This window comes from Orycteropus afer, unplaced genomic scaffold (assembly GCF_000298275.1).
Source record: "Orycteropus afer afer isolate SDZICR_OR568_19922 unplaced genomic scaffold, OryAfe1.0 scaffold00037, whole genome shotgun sequence".
NCBI classification, from domain to species: Eukaryota; Metazoa; Chordata; class Mammalia; order Tubulidentata; family Orycteropodidae; genus Orycteropus; species Orycteropus afer.
The window spans coordinates 11,345,484-11,361,333 of record NW_006921624.1 but is presented as its reverse complement, the minus strand read 5'-3'; positions in this window follow the sequence as shown (position 1 = coordinate 11,361,333).

The following is a 15,850-nucleotide window of genomic DNA, read 5'->3' as shown; positions in this document are numbered from 1 at the left end:
TTGAACTGCCAGCCTTCTGGTTAGCAGTCAAGTGCTTAGGCACTATGCTACCAGAGCTCCTCAGACGACATATAGCACTGGGCAAATTGGCTGCAAAGGACCTCTTTCAAGTGCTGAAGAGCAAAGGTGTCTCCTTGAGGACTAAGGTGAGCCTGACACAAGCTATGGCATTTTCAATCGCCTCATATACGTGTGAGAGCTGGACAATGAATAAGGAAGACTGAAGAAGAATTGATCGATGCAGTTCAAAAGAAGCTTTTAAGCTATGGTGTTGGTGAAGAATGCTGAAAGTACCATGGACCGCTAAAAGAACTAACAGGTCTGTCCTGGAGAAGTACAGCCAGAATGCTCCTTGGAGGTGAGAATGGCCAGACTTCATCTCACATACTTTGGTCATGTTGTCAGAAGGGACCATTCACTGGAGAAGGATGCTTGGTAAGGTGGAGGGTCAATGAAAGAGGGAAGGTCCTCAACGAGATGGATTGACAAGGTGGCAGTGGTGATGGGTTTAAGTATAGCAAGGATTATGGAGCTGGCACAGGACTGGGAGGTGTTTCCTTCCGCTGTGCATAGGGTCGCTATGAGTGGGAGATGACTCGATGGCACCTAACAACGACAAGAACAACATCAAAGGCATTTTGACTGCTAACCAGAAGGCTGGCGGTTCACCAGCCACTCCTTGGAAGGAAGTTTGGGTGATCTACTTTCATAGTGATACCGACTCGGAAACCCAAGGAGGGGTCACCATGAGTCAGATCCGACTCAACAGCAGTGAGTTTGGTTTTTGGTTTACTACTAATTATGTATGTGTGTGTGTGTGTGTATTTATATATATATACAATATATATATATATATATATATATATATATATATATATCCACTATTCCTCTGTCAGTTTGTTGTAATTTGGTAGCTTGTGTGTTGCAGGGTCACCTGTGGTAGACAGGTTTCAGCAGAGCTTCCAGACTAAGATAGACTAGGAAGAAGGATCTGGTGATCTACTTCCAAAAAAAGTTGACTAGTGAAAATTTTATGAATAGCAGCTGTAGTGAAATCCCACCCGGGGCAATTTGAAGCAAAGGCCCAGCTAGTTGATCAAAGTAAGCATTGAGGTTGGAGCCAATGTCTTCTGGTCCTGCCTCCAGCAAGGGACCTGAGACCATATGCATACGTGTGGGTAAAGTGGCCCAGGGATGGGGAAGAAACCTTCTTGGTGCTCCCAGATGTAGGAGCCCAATGTACTATGATCCCAAAACCTGTCAATAAAATCTTGAAGGGTCCTAAGGTTAGATTGGGAGAATATGGGAATGCAATGGTTGATGGGATGATGGTAAAATTTTGGATGAGAACTAGAATATTTAAACAGTTCTTGAATGAAGTAGTTGCATCTTCCTTACCTGCATGGATTATTGGTATGGATATTATGTCTAATTGGGGAACACTCCTCTACCTGATATTGCAAAACTGAAGGCACATAAGTCTGCCCTTAGGCCAGTATTGATTGGACATGCTGAATGGGAACCACTAGAATCGCCCAACTCACTCAGGTTGTTAATTTGAAACAATGTAAGATAACTGGTGGATAAAAGAAGATTGCTGCTTTGATTAAAGACATGCTATATGCTGTCACCACCAGCCACTCCTCGGAAGGAAGGTTGGGCAATCCTACTTCCGTAGTGATACTGCCTCAGAAACCCAAGGAGGGGTCGCTGTGAGTCGGGGCCGACTCGATGGCACATAACAACAACAACAACAATATGCTGTCAGGAAGAGTGTGCATCAGGGTTGTATCCTTTTACCATACTTATTCAATCTGTATGCTGAGAAAATTGTCCAAGAAGCTAGACTAGATGAAGAAGAATATGGCATCAGGATTTCAGTCAGTTGGCTAGGTACTGTCTTCCAAATTTCTTGGCATAGATAATGAGCATTTCCAGTGTTGCATCTATTGAAATACCTCAATCGTTATTCCATTAATCCCTGGAGTATTTTTTTTTTTTTTTTAAACTAATGCCTTCAGTGCATCTTGGATTTCTTCCTTCAGTGCCATCAGTTCTTGATCATATGCTATCTCCTGAAATAGGTGAATGTTTACCAACTATTTTTGGTGCAGTGCCTCTGTGTATTCATACACAGTATGAATCCAGGAAAATTGAAAATTGTAAAAAATCAAATGGAATGCATAAAGATTGATATCCTAGGCATTAGTGAGCTCCATTGGACTGGTATTGGGCATTTTGAATTGGACAGCCATATGGTCTACTATGCCAGGAATAATGAAAAGGAATGGCATCATATTCATAGTAAAAAAAAAAAAAAAAAAATCAAGATCTATCTTGAAGTACAGTACTGTCAGTGATAAGATAACATCCTTGTACCCACAAAGAAGATGAGTTGATAGAACTATTATTCAAATTTACATTCCAACCACTAAATCTAAAGATGAAGAAATTGAAGAGTTTTACCAACTTATGCAGTCTGAAATTGACCAATAATTCAATCAAGATACATTGCTATTAACTGGTTACTGGAATGCAAAAGTTGGAAACAAATAAGCATTGGGTAGTTGGAAAATATGGCCTAGGTGACAGAAACAATGCTGGAGATCTCATGACAGAATTTTGCAAGATAGACTTATTAACGGGAAATACCTTTTCTCAACAACATATATGATGACAATTCACGTGGGCTTCACCAGATGGAATACATAGGAATCAAATTAACAACATCCATGGAAAGAGACAATAGAGCAGCTCAATATTATCAGTCAGAACAAGGCCAAGGGCCAGCTGTGGAACAGATCATTAATTGCTCACATACAAGCTTAAGTTGAAGCTTAAGAAAATTAAAGCAAGTCCACAAGAGCCAAAATATGACCTTGATTACATTCCATCTGAATTTAGAGAGCTCTGCAGAATAGATTTGATGCATTGAACACCAATGACCAAAGACCAGATGAATTGTAAGATGGCGTCAAGGACATTGTACATGAAGAAAGTAAAAGGTCATTAAAATGACAAGAAAGAAAAGACCAAAATGGATGTCAGAAGAGACTCTGAAACTTGTTCATGAATGTAAAGTGGGTAAAGCTAATGGAAGAAATGATGAAGTAACAGAGCTGAACAGAAGATTTCAAAGGGTAAATTAAGAAGACAAAGTAAAGTATTAAAGTGAAATGTGCAAAGAAATGGAGTTGGAAAACAAAAGAAGAACATATTTGGCATTTCTCAAGCTGAAAGAACTGAAGTGAAAAATCAAACTTCAAGTTGTAATATTGAAGAATTCTATGGGTGAGATAAAAGGAGCTCTGGTGGTGCTGTGGTTAAGGCATTCAGCTTCTATACAAAAAAGGTCAATAGTTCTAATCCACTAGCTGCTCTATGGGAAAGAGAGGAGGCAGTTTACTTCGATCAAAATGTACAGTCTTGGAAATGTTATGGGCAGTTCTACAGTCCTATAGGATCACTATGAGTCAGAATTAAATTGAGGGTAGTTGGTTTGGTTTTGAGTTATTGGCAAAATATTGAACAATGCAGGAAACATGAAACAAAAATGGAAGGAATGCACAAAGTGCAAAAATACAGCAGGCTAAAGGAGACTGGTATTCATTGATTGATCATGCAAATGCATTTATTGCAACCCCAATTTTGGAAAAGAGTCAGCTCCAGTTTTCCTTCATGTGGGAAAAATCCCAATATACTTTCAATATGTTGCCTCATGAGTACTAGCATTCACCAGCTTACCGTCATAGTTTGGTTAGAAGAGACTTGGACTTGATACAGATCTCAAGTGTAGTGATACATTGCTTTGATGATATTATGTTACTATCAAACATGGAAGAACATGATAAAGCAGATTTAAAAACAGTGGTGGCCCACATGACCAACAGAGACTGATTAATAAATCCAGCAAAAATCCAGGGCTGTGCCCAAATGGTCAAACTCTTGGAAATAACTTATACAGGAGCCACCCATGACATTCCATAGGCAACCAGGAATAAGTCACTGTTGCTACCCAATCCCAAGACTAAGCAGGAGGCTCAATGTTTGATCAGTCTATTTGAATTTTGGAGACTGCATGTTCCACATCTGGGAATATTGTTGGCTCCCATCAATAAAACCACTTGGAAGAAAATTGTGTTTAAATGGGGGCCTGAGCAACAGCAGGCTATGTTAGAATTATAGAAAGTGATCTCACTTTCCTTGCCTTTAGGCCCTTATGATCTATATTCAGACATGATTTTGGAGATTACTGTCACAATTGCTTACGCAGACTGGAACTCATGGCAAAAATCTGAGAATGCGGCCCTACAATGACCATTGGAATTCTGGACCAGAAAGTTTCCAGATGTTGTAGCATGATACACACCATTCAACAGGCAATTACTCTCCTGCTATTGGATATTTATTGAGACTGCTTCAGAGATGGAAGGATATAAAATTAACATGAGACCTGAAATACCCATAATGTCTTAGGTGATGTCAGAAAAATATGCTAATAAGGAAGCGGTGCCCCAAATAGTTCTATAATAAAATGAAAATGGTTCATACAAGAAAAAGTTACTGGGAGAATTCAGGGAAGCACCCACTGCATCCATGAACAAGTAGCCTCTTTTCCCATAGGTCCTACCATGGAACCTCCTGAGAAGCCACCAGAGCCCCTGTCCTCATGGACAGTGCCCTATGAACAACTTTCTGTTGACTAACAGAAGGATACTTTGTTTATAGTTACAGAGTACATGGATAATATTTGATGTGGAAAGCTGGTGAATTAAGACTAGCAAATGCAAAGACTCTGACTGAAGAAGGTAAGAACAAGTCAGCTCAATAGTCTGAACTACATGCTGTCTTTCTAGATGTGATGGAAGAACTGGGCAATGGTGAGAACCCATGTTTTTGTTGTTGTTAGGTGCCATCGAGTCATTTCCAACTCATAGTGACCCTGTGCACAGCAGAACGAAACACTGCCTGATCCCAAGCCAGCTCCATAATCCTTGCTATACTTGAACCCATTGTCGCAGGTTTGGATCCATAGGTTTGGAATTTTACTAATTTATGGGCTGTGGCCAATGGCCTGACTATATGGGCAGGGAATGGGACAATGGCAAATTGAACTATTAAATGGACATCTGTGTGGGGCATATTGTTGTGGTTGCTAGGTGCTGTTGAGTCTGTTCTGACTCACAGCAACCCTTTGCATAACAGAATGAAACACTCCCAGTCCCGCATCAGCCTCACAATCACTGCTATGTCTGAACCCATCATTATGGCCACTGCATTACTCCATCTCATGAGGACCTTCTCCTTTTTTCACTGACCTTCCACTTCACCAAGCATGATACCCTTCTCCAGGGAAGGGTCCCTTCTGACAACATGACCAAACTAGGTGAGATGAAGTCTGGCCATTCTTGCTTCCAAGGAACATTCCAGCTGCACTTTTTCCAGGATGGATTTGTTAGTTCTTCTGGCTGTCCATGGTACTTTCTTCACCAACACCACAACTCAAAAGCATCAACTCTTCTTCACTATTCCTTATTCATTGTCCAACTTTCAAGTTTATAAGAGGTTACTGAATATACTGAATACACTGAATATCCCATGGCTTAGGTTAGATGCACCTTAGTCTTCAAAGACATATCTTTGCTCTTCAGTACTCTAAAGAGTTCTTTTGCAGCAGATCTGCCAAGTGCAATACTATGTCTGATTTCTGTTGCTTACACTGGTGTTCGTTGTGGAACCAAGTAATATGAAATCTTTGACAACTTGAATCTTTTATCCATTTATCACGATGTTGTTTATTGGTCTAGTTGTGAGAGTTTTTGTTTTCTTTGTGTTGAAGCATAACCCTTCAAGTTAGCATATATGCAGACTATAGTCTTTAATCTACATCAGTAAGTGCTTCAAGTCATCTTCACTTTCAGCAAGCAAGGTGGTGTCATCTGCATATTGCAGGTTGTTAATGAGCCTTCCTCCAATCCTGATACTATGTTCTTCTTCATATAATCCACCTTCTCAGATTATTTGCTCTTCATACAGATTGAATAAGTATGATGAAAGGATACAACCCTGATGCACTCTCTTCCTGATTTTAAACCATGCAGTATTCCCTTGTTCTGTTCAAATGACAGTCTCCTGGTCTATGTACAGGTTCCTCATGAGTGCAACTGAATGTTCTGGAATTCCCATTCTTCTCAATGTTATCCATTGCTTGCTTTGGACCACACAGTCAAATGCTTTTGAATAGTCAGTGAAACACAAGTAAACATCTTTCTGGTATTTTTTGCTTTCAGCCAAGATCCATCTGACATCAGCAGTGATATCCCTCATTCCATGTCCTCTTCTGAATCCAGCTTGCATTTCTGCAAGTTCCTTGTCAATATACTGCTGAAACTGTTTTTAAATTATCTTCAGCAAGATTTTGCTTGCATGTGATATTAATGATATTGTTCAATAATTTCCATATTATGTTGGATCACCTTTCTGGCCAGGTAGCTGTCTTTCAAATTTCTTGGCAGAGACAAGTGAGCACCTCCAGTGCAGCATCGGTTTGTTGAAGCATCTTAATGAGTATTCTGTCAATTTCTGAAGACATGGACCTATGGAAAGCACTCTGGAAAATTAGAAGGCACATCAGAATGGGACAAATCAATGCCCATCAGAAGAGCCCCCTTCCTGGGTTGGAAAGTGATTGAAAATCAGCAACTGGAAATATTGGTACACTCCCTTGAGGTAGACAGTTAGGTCCATGAAATGAGTAGATACAGGGATGATGCAGCAATGTAGAGATGGGCTGAATATAGACACATCTATCTTGCACCCTCTTTGATAAAAAATGCCAATAAGAACTTCTGTGTCAGCTAGCAAAAAAGACATTGGTTACAGATGGCTATGGGGCAGATTCCCCAGGGGGAAGGCACTGCACATAGCTGTCAAGTTGAATATATTGGACCAATGATGCTAGTGGCATCAGTTGGCTATAAATAGGTCCTCACAGGAATAGATACTTTGGATTGAGCTTTGCATATTCCATGACAGATGCACATGCCAAAAAAACACCATTAAGGGATTGGAATAAAATACATTGTACTAATTTGGGTCACCAAGTTATATTCGTTCAGACTAAGGAACACATTTTATAGACCACAGGCTGCAGAAATGGCCCCCAAAACATCATATTAAATGGACATACTATGTTGCATACCACTCTCAAAGTAATGGTTTGATAGAGAATTGGAAAGAGCAATTGAAATATTTGTTATCGAAAATGAGCAAAGATAAAGGTATTAAGGGCTGGCTCACACTTGTTTATGAGCATATGCTTACACTAAACATGAGGGAGCCAAAGGGAGGATCACTGGACAGATACCTACATTTCTCTGGGGGTTGTGGGGAGCAGGAGAACCACTGTACAGTTCTTCCCCACATCAACTGAAATTGCTTTTTTCCTGCTAGATGCTGAGGCTCCAGGAACACAGATGCAACTGTGGGAGCCAGAAGCAGCGGTGATGCCTAAGGAAGAGACTATAGCTATACCCCTAAACCTGTACACTAGAATTACCAAAGGTCTGATGGGATGGATTTTACTTTCCCCCTATCTGAAAAAATTGGGGTTGACAGTGAATACTGTCATACTGCCTAGTGGCTGAGATAGCCCACTAGTGTTATACCTATGTAACCCTACCCAACATGAATGGGAATGGGCTGAGGGGGAAGTAGCTGTACCTGATGTCCTTTCCCAAGGTGGAAAAGTTTAAATAAAAATAACTGACAAATGGAAGGAAGAAGAAATAATAGCTGAAAGTAAAGGAATGAATAAGTTATGCTGTGGAGGGAATCTAACATTATGCTGATATCAGAGAGAGACTTAGAACAAGGGGATAATCTTCTCTTAGTTAAATTTTATCAGAGGCAAGAAAGGTTGAAAATGATGCAAACTTTTGGAAAAGTTGACCAGATCAGATGCACACTTGCAGCAGACCTGAATGGCTGGTACCTGAGTAACCTTACCCTTAGGACTCTTTGTTCTATTGAAGGATGACTAATTGTTAATGACTGACTGTCTTGGACTGGTAAAATAATTGGGAGGGGAAAGTTAATTCTTGAAGTATGAAATGGCCAATGGCTAGAAGAGCAAGGGGGTGGCCTGTGGTTCAGTGAATTAAAATGATTCTTCTAGCCATAGTCCTCCATTTTGGAGCTCTGTTGGCAAAGTGCCTAAGGGATTTAACTGCTAACCAGAAGGCTGGCTGCTCAAACCCACAAGCCACTCTGTGGAAGGAAGAGTGGGCAATCTACTTCTGTAAAGATTTACTGCCTCTGGAAACCCAAAGGGGGTCTCTATGAGTTGGGATTGACTCAATGGCAGTGAGTTTTTGTTTGTTTGTTTGTTTGTAAATCCTAGCCTCTTTGCCTGTGGTTATTGTTCCATTTTGGAATGAGCTGTTAGTTATGTTGATGAGGTAGGATTAGGGTGGAATGTATCTTGAGTCACTGCCTTAGTAGAGGGTATGACTCAAGTGACCGCCCTTAGTTTCCTTCCAATATATATGAATGCTCTGGTAAAGTTCTCTTTCTTGTTCTGCATTCTGCATCTGGATCGTCATCATCTGACCTCTGGTTCTTGAGACTTGAGCCAGCCTATTGTCTGACCTGTTTTACAAGCTCTTACAACCATGTGAGCCATCAGCCCATGATCTGACCTGCCAATTTAGGTTTGTCAACCCTTGCAACCACGTGAGTGAGGTGTATCCTCCAGACTGATGCCTGACCCAGGGATTTGGGACTTGCCATCTTCCACAAATACATGAGCTATTTTGTAACTTAAACATGTGGACCTCACCAGATGGAATAAACAGGAATCAAATGGACTGCATCTGTGGAAAGACATAGTCAGAACAAGGCCAGGGGTTGACTGTGGAACAGACCATCAATTGCTCACATGCAAGTTTAAGTGGGAATTAAACTGAAGAAAATTAAAACCATTCCACAAGAGCCAAAATATGACCTTAAGTATATATACCCCACCTGAATTTAGAGACCATCTTAAGGATAGATTTGATGCATTGAACACAAATGACTGAAGACCACATGAGTTGTAGAAGGACATCAAGGATATCATACATGAAGAAAGATAAAAGGTCATTAAGGAGACTTTTTTTTTTAAATCATGAGAGTTTATATTTATTAGATTTATTTTATCATTTAAAAGTGCTGCCTCTAGGTTATCCTGGCCAGACAGAGAACACACCTTATGACACTTCCACTGACTGCAATAGACCATAATAGCCATAGCCATTATAGAATGATTTACATGTTGGGAGGAAATTCAACAGTAGTAATGATGACTGTTTATTTAAACTAAAAACACTGATAATATACAAATTGTTTTTCTCATTTGATTGAAAGGGTCATAAAATTCAACATACTGCCAAAGCCACATAGTCACATAGATAATGCCTCTAATCGCCTTTAGCTTATCTCTTCCTTAAGGGAGAGACTCACACTCAGCTGTATGATTTTCCAGATTGTGCAGTGGCTTCAAGGCTGGCCTACCATAAGTGATCCCTTTTTCTTGAACTGGAAGAGAGTTGTGTTGATAAGCTGACACTGACTTGCTTGTTTTTTAAAAATGGAGAGAAAATGGCATATTGATACTTGCTTTTGAATAGAAAGTAGCTAAAGCAAATGGAAAAAATGAGGAAATAAAAGAACTGAACAGAAGATTTTGAAGGGCAGCTCAAGAAGACAAAGTAAAGTATTACAATATGCAAAGACCTGGAGTTAGAACACCAAAAGAACATGTTCGACATTTCTCAAGCTCAAAGAACTGAAGGAAAAAAATTCAAGCCTCAACTTATAATATTGAAAGGTTCTATGGACAAAATATTGAATGATGTAGGAAGCATTGAAAGAAGATGGAAAAAATACACAGAGTCATTGTACCAAAAAATAATTAGTTGACATTCAGCCATTCCAGGAGGTAGCGTATCACCAAGAACCAATGGTATTGAAAGAAGAAGTCCAAGGTGCCCTGAAGCACTTGGCTAAAAACAAAGCTCCAGGAATTGACAGAATACTCATTGAGATGACTCAACAAATGGATACACTTGAAATACTTTCTTATACCAAGAAATTTGGAAGACAGCTATCTGGTTAACTGACTGGATGAGATCCATATCTGTGCCCATTCCAAAGAATGGTACTCCAACAGAATGCGAAAATTATTGAACAAGATCATTAATATCACACACAAATAAAATTTTGATGGAAGTAATGAAAAATTGTTGCAGCAGTACATTAATGTGGAACTGCCAGAAATTCAGGCCAGATTCAGAAGAGGACATGGAATGAGGGATAGCACTGCTGATGTCAGATGGATCTTGGATGAAAGCAGAAAATATCAGAAAGATGTTTACCTGTGTTTTATTGATTGTGCAATAAAGGCATTCAATTGTGTGACTCTTAATAAATTATGGTCAGCACTGAGAAGAATTCAAATTCTAATACATTAATTGTGCTCATGCAGAACCTGTACATAGACCCAAGAGCAGTTGCTCAAACAGAACAAAGGGATAGTGCATGGTTTAAAATCAGCAAGGTGTGTGTCATGGCTGTATCTTTTCACCATAGTTATTCAATCTGTATACTGAGCAAATAATCTGAAAAGCTGGACTATATAAAGAAGAACATAGCATCAGGATTGGAGGAAGACTTATTAACAACATGAAATATGAAAATGATACAACCTTGTTTACCAAAAGCAAAGAAGGTCTGAAGAACTGAAGATGAAGAACTAAAGCCTTCATTATGGACTATATGCCAACATAAGGAACACAAAACTACTCACAATCAGTCCAAAAATCAACACTGTGATAGGGAAAAGACTGAAGTTGTCAAGGATTTCATTTTACTTGGGTCTACCATCCACACCCATGGAAGCAGCAGTCAAGAAATCAAGTGATGTATTACAATGGGCAAATCTGCTGCAAAACAAACAAACAAACAAACAAACAAACAAACCAAACCCTTTAAAATGTTGAAAAGCAGAGATGTCACTTTAAGGAGTAAGGCATGCCTGACCCAAGCCATTGTATTTTTAATCACCTCATATGCATGCAAAAGTTGGACAATGAGTTAGGAAGATCAAGGAAGAATTGATGCCTTTGGATTATGGTGTTGGTAAAGAATATTGAATATGCCATGGACTGCCAGAAGAATGAACAAATCTGTTTTGGAAGATGTACAGCCAGAATGATCTTAGAAGCAAAGATGATGAGACTTCATCTCATGTACTTTGGACATTTTATCAGAAGGGACCAGTTCCTGGAGAAAGATATCATGCTTGGTATAATGGTCAATGGAAAAATGGAAGCCCCTCAGCAAGATGGATTGAAACTGGCTGCAACAATGGGCTCAAGGATACATATGCATTCTGTAGTCTCTTGTTTATCAAGCACATTGAAGCTAGGAAGCTAAGGCTCCGAAAATTGAAACGATTCATATAGTCACCCAGCTGTGTAGTAATGACTGGACAATAACCTAGTTCTCTCTGGGTGTAAACTTGGTCGAGGTCTCTTTCTCTCTAGTTGCTCTCATTTCCAACCCTGCCCCTTTATCCCCATGACTAACTCGAATACTTAATTTTCATTCTACCTGTAACTCCATGATCCAAGACTAAACCGTTGGGTTTCCTTCTTTCCCTCCTTCCCTTCCTTCCTTCCTTTCTTGTTTCCCTCCCACTCTCCCTCTCTCCCTTCTTTCTTTTTTCCTCACCTATTTTGCCTTCTGTAATATAAGAACAGAAAGATCTCCTCTATGTACTCTCTTCTCAGATTAGTAAAATGATCCCGGGAAATAAAGCAAGTGAGTTAATAAATTGGGGTATCAACCTAGTGTGTACCCTTATTCTGCTATGGTCATAATATCTGTGCTATATTGACCTGGAGGAAATCTGAAAGATAGTGGAGAGGAGAGAAAGAATGATCTTGGAAATCTTAGGGAAAGATAAATCCTATCACTTAAATGTAGAATCTGGAATCTCAGTAGTGTTTTGTTCTGAATTTAAACACTGTTTAAACGTTCCGGTCCTAAAGACCTCTCTTCCAATAGAAAGCCTTTGCCTTTATTTGGTCTACAGGATCTGTCTTTTCCTATATGCAGTCCCTCCACAAATCATGTTGATTTCATCCTTCCAATGCCTCTCACATGAATATTTCTCTTCTTCATCCAATTGCTTTAACCATCAGATCGGGTTTCATTACCTATCCCTCATCTCTCCACTTCCTTTCTTTTCTATTTCAATAGATAGTCATAGTTTGCCTGGTTAATTTTTTATGGCTCAGTTCTGATTGTCTTAATAAAAAATATTCTGTGCTTCCCAATCAGCCAGAGAAGAGGTTAGGAACTCTTGAGTCTGAAATTCCAGGTCCTTTATAATGGTTCATGATTTGTCCTACCAACCTTATCACCCACTGGTCTCCTTTGTTGTTGTTGTTATGTGCCGTCGAGTCGGACCCGACTCATAGTGACCTCTCCTTGGGTTTCCAAGACAGTATCACTACGGAAGTAGATCGCCCAACCTTCCTTCCGAGGAGCGGCTGGTGGGTTTGAACCGCCAGCTTTCTGGTTAGCAGTCAAGTGCCCTTCTCTAAACTTGAGCCAAAGCCTTGCCTTTGTTTCCTGGCACTGTTATTTTGATGGAACAGTCCTCATTGCATGGAATCCTCCCTACCTCCACACCCAATCTTTGCTTGTTTATATCTTGACCTTAAATGACTTTTCTTCTGTGAAGACCCCACTGACTGTCTCCAATATCATCTTTAAACACTACCCTACAACTTTCCAGTTGGAAATGGCCACCAAAGTCTTTGAACTCCATTTTCTTTCTCTTTTTTGTACAAAGATTGTATTATTCTTTTATTAAAATAATAATAATTTGTGGCACTTTCTTATATTTGCTTTTATATTATGATCCCTTTAAGACAGGGGCTATTTCTAATTCTTTATATTAACTTCAGGAGCTCTGGTAGCATAGTGCCTAAGGCACTTGACTGCTAACCAGAAGGCTGGTGGTTCAAACCCACCAGCCACTCCTCGGAAGGAAGATGGGGCAATCTACTTCCGTAATGATACTGCCTCGGAAACCCAAGGAGGGGTCGCTATGAGTCGGGTCCCACTCGATGGCAAATAACAACAACAACAACAACAACATATTAACTTCAGTGCCTAGCACAGTGCTTGATACACTAAAAAAACCAAAGCAGTGCCATTGAGTCAATTCTGACTCACAGAGACCCTTTCGGACAGAATAGAACTGCCCCGCAAGGTTTCCAAAGCTGTAAATCTTTACTGAAGCAGACTGCCTCATCTTTCTCCTGTGGAGTGGGTGGTGGGTTTGAACTGCTGACCTTTTGGCTAGTACTGAATGCCTTAACCAATATACCACCAGGGCACCTCAAGAGCCCAGTAAACATTGGTGGATTAATTGGCTATTCTGAATCCTTTCTGTAAATTACAATGAAGACAAAGTTTCTCAAGAGAGTCAAAGGTAGCTCTGATAGAAACAAGAATAATCCTAGAATAATGGTCATTCATAACATAATTTAGACAGAGAAAAGGCAAACTCAGAAAGGGTTTTCTCCCTTAATGTTTATCTTTGGAGGCCTTATATGCATTATGGTTATGAGAGTCTTGGTCTTGCTCAAAATTGTTTTGGTTTTCTTTTTCCTGGGCCTCCCCCACTCTATTCTCCTTTTACACTATTCTTAAAAAGTTGAGAATGGTTTATCTTAGCATTTGAAAGTTTATTTGTGGATGCAATTGTGAAGCTCATCATGTCAGTTTTATGAGAAGTCTGAGCCCATTGTCCTTAGAAAACGAAAATCATTAACATTGATTTGTTTTGTTATACAATTGTTTAAATTATAATAACTCTCCATTGGGGTTTTTTAAGTACAGCTGTGTTTATGGATTAAGATCTACTGACTCAAATATTTACAATGTTCCAAAAATTACGAGAACATACAGTGTCAGGAATTTTCCATAGGCTGCTCCTTTGGGCTGGAGTGGGCCTCTGTTTAACTGGAAGAGAGCGCTTTAGGAAAATTTCAAAGAGCATCAGTAGGTCTATGTGACTGGACCCCCAGACAGGCACCAAATGGAATAACTCTGAAGAAGGACAAACATTGGATAAAACGGCCATATTAACATGAAGTCTATGACTCATTTAAAGAAGCAGACATAGAGGGTGTGAGGCCTTAAAACTATGAAGGACACACTCTCCTCGCTTCGCAGATCTAGCTTTTTATAGTAACTTTACTTGATCTATAATCCTTGAAGATGCCTCTGCCTTAATATATAGATGAAGTTCAACCAGCCTTGGGTAGAAATACAATCCCACCACTTTCTAGCTCTGTGACCAGGAACAAAGTACTTGGCCTTTCTGGACCTTTTGTCCTCATTGATGGTTATCCACGTGGTTGGGAGACTATAAAAAGCATGATGATCTGCAAGTGTTCAGTGAACACTCATTGGTTTCCTTCTCCTTACAGTCAGATTCTGCCCTTGGAAACATTGACTTGGAAGTGGTATTTTTCCCAGAAGAAGCTTGCAAAAAGGCAGGAACAATACTGTCTCAGGAATATAAAAGCCTGGATTTCAGTTTGTCTTTGTAATGGTTTTGCCATAAGCGTTAGTTAATCCACTTCCCCTTTCTTAATCCCACCATGTAGTTGCCACTTCTTGTGCTCAGCTGTAGGCTTCCTTTTGGCAAGGGCCGTACCTTATTTGACCTTGTGTGCTCTGGCACAGTGCCAGGTCAATGATGTAACCTGAAATGAGGGTTTTGTTTTATTTTGTTTTGTTTAGTTTAAGGAGAGAGGGAAAGAAAAAGGCAGGAAGAGAATAAGAAAAATAAGAGGAAGAAGGATAGAAGGATGGGGAAAAAAAAAAAAAACCCTGTGAATATGAAACAGCCAAACGCGTCTTACCTAATTCATAAGGTTGTTTGGAGATTTAGGGGGAAAAACACATTATGCTGAGTGGAACAATAACTTACTGAACTATTCCACTGTATTTTTTATCATTTGCCAAGCAAAAAAAAATTAGATATATGTATTATCTAATTTGATTTCCCCAAAGTTCTATAGTTTTGGACAAAAATAATTACCTCTACTTGATGGGTCATCCACCTGATACTTACACCACTGAAATTACTCACCCAGGGTCTTATAGGTGAATTGTGGGTTGGGACTATGGCCTCTATTCTCTAACTTCAAATGTAGCATTCTTGCTAACAGACAATGAAAGTTAGAAGGACTTCTGGAGTTCAGAAAAAGAAAATACAAAATTGAACTTAAAAGACTGAGACATAAACAGTGAATAATGGTGTTAACCAAGGTGTTAAGAGTCCAGAAAGGGAAATAAATTCACACAAGAATTGCAAAAGTACAGCCTATATGACTATGAGATCAGAAGAACTAGATGGTGCCCAGCTACTACTGTCAACCACTTGGAAAGGGATCTATGTAGGAGATCCTGGATAGAGAAGGAGAACAATGTGGAACAAAAGTCAAAATCATTTGGAGAAAAAAAAATAAGGGGAAGGGGGACCAGGTTTGCTGGTCCGATAGAGCCTGGTGGAACCACTGAGACTATGGTCCTTAGCTGTCCTTCAGGTCTGGAATTGAACCCATGACTGTGGCTTCCAGACAAATAATAGACAGGCATATGAGTTGAACATTTATTTACCTTAGGTAGATACACTCCTTGGAGAGAACAATCATGGGAGAAAGAAGGGCTGCTTATGCACAGGGAGACAGCTCAGGGGGCAGGAGTGCATGGAGGGATGGAC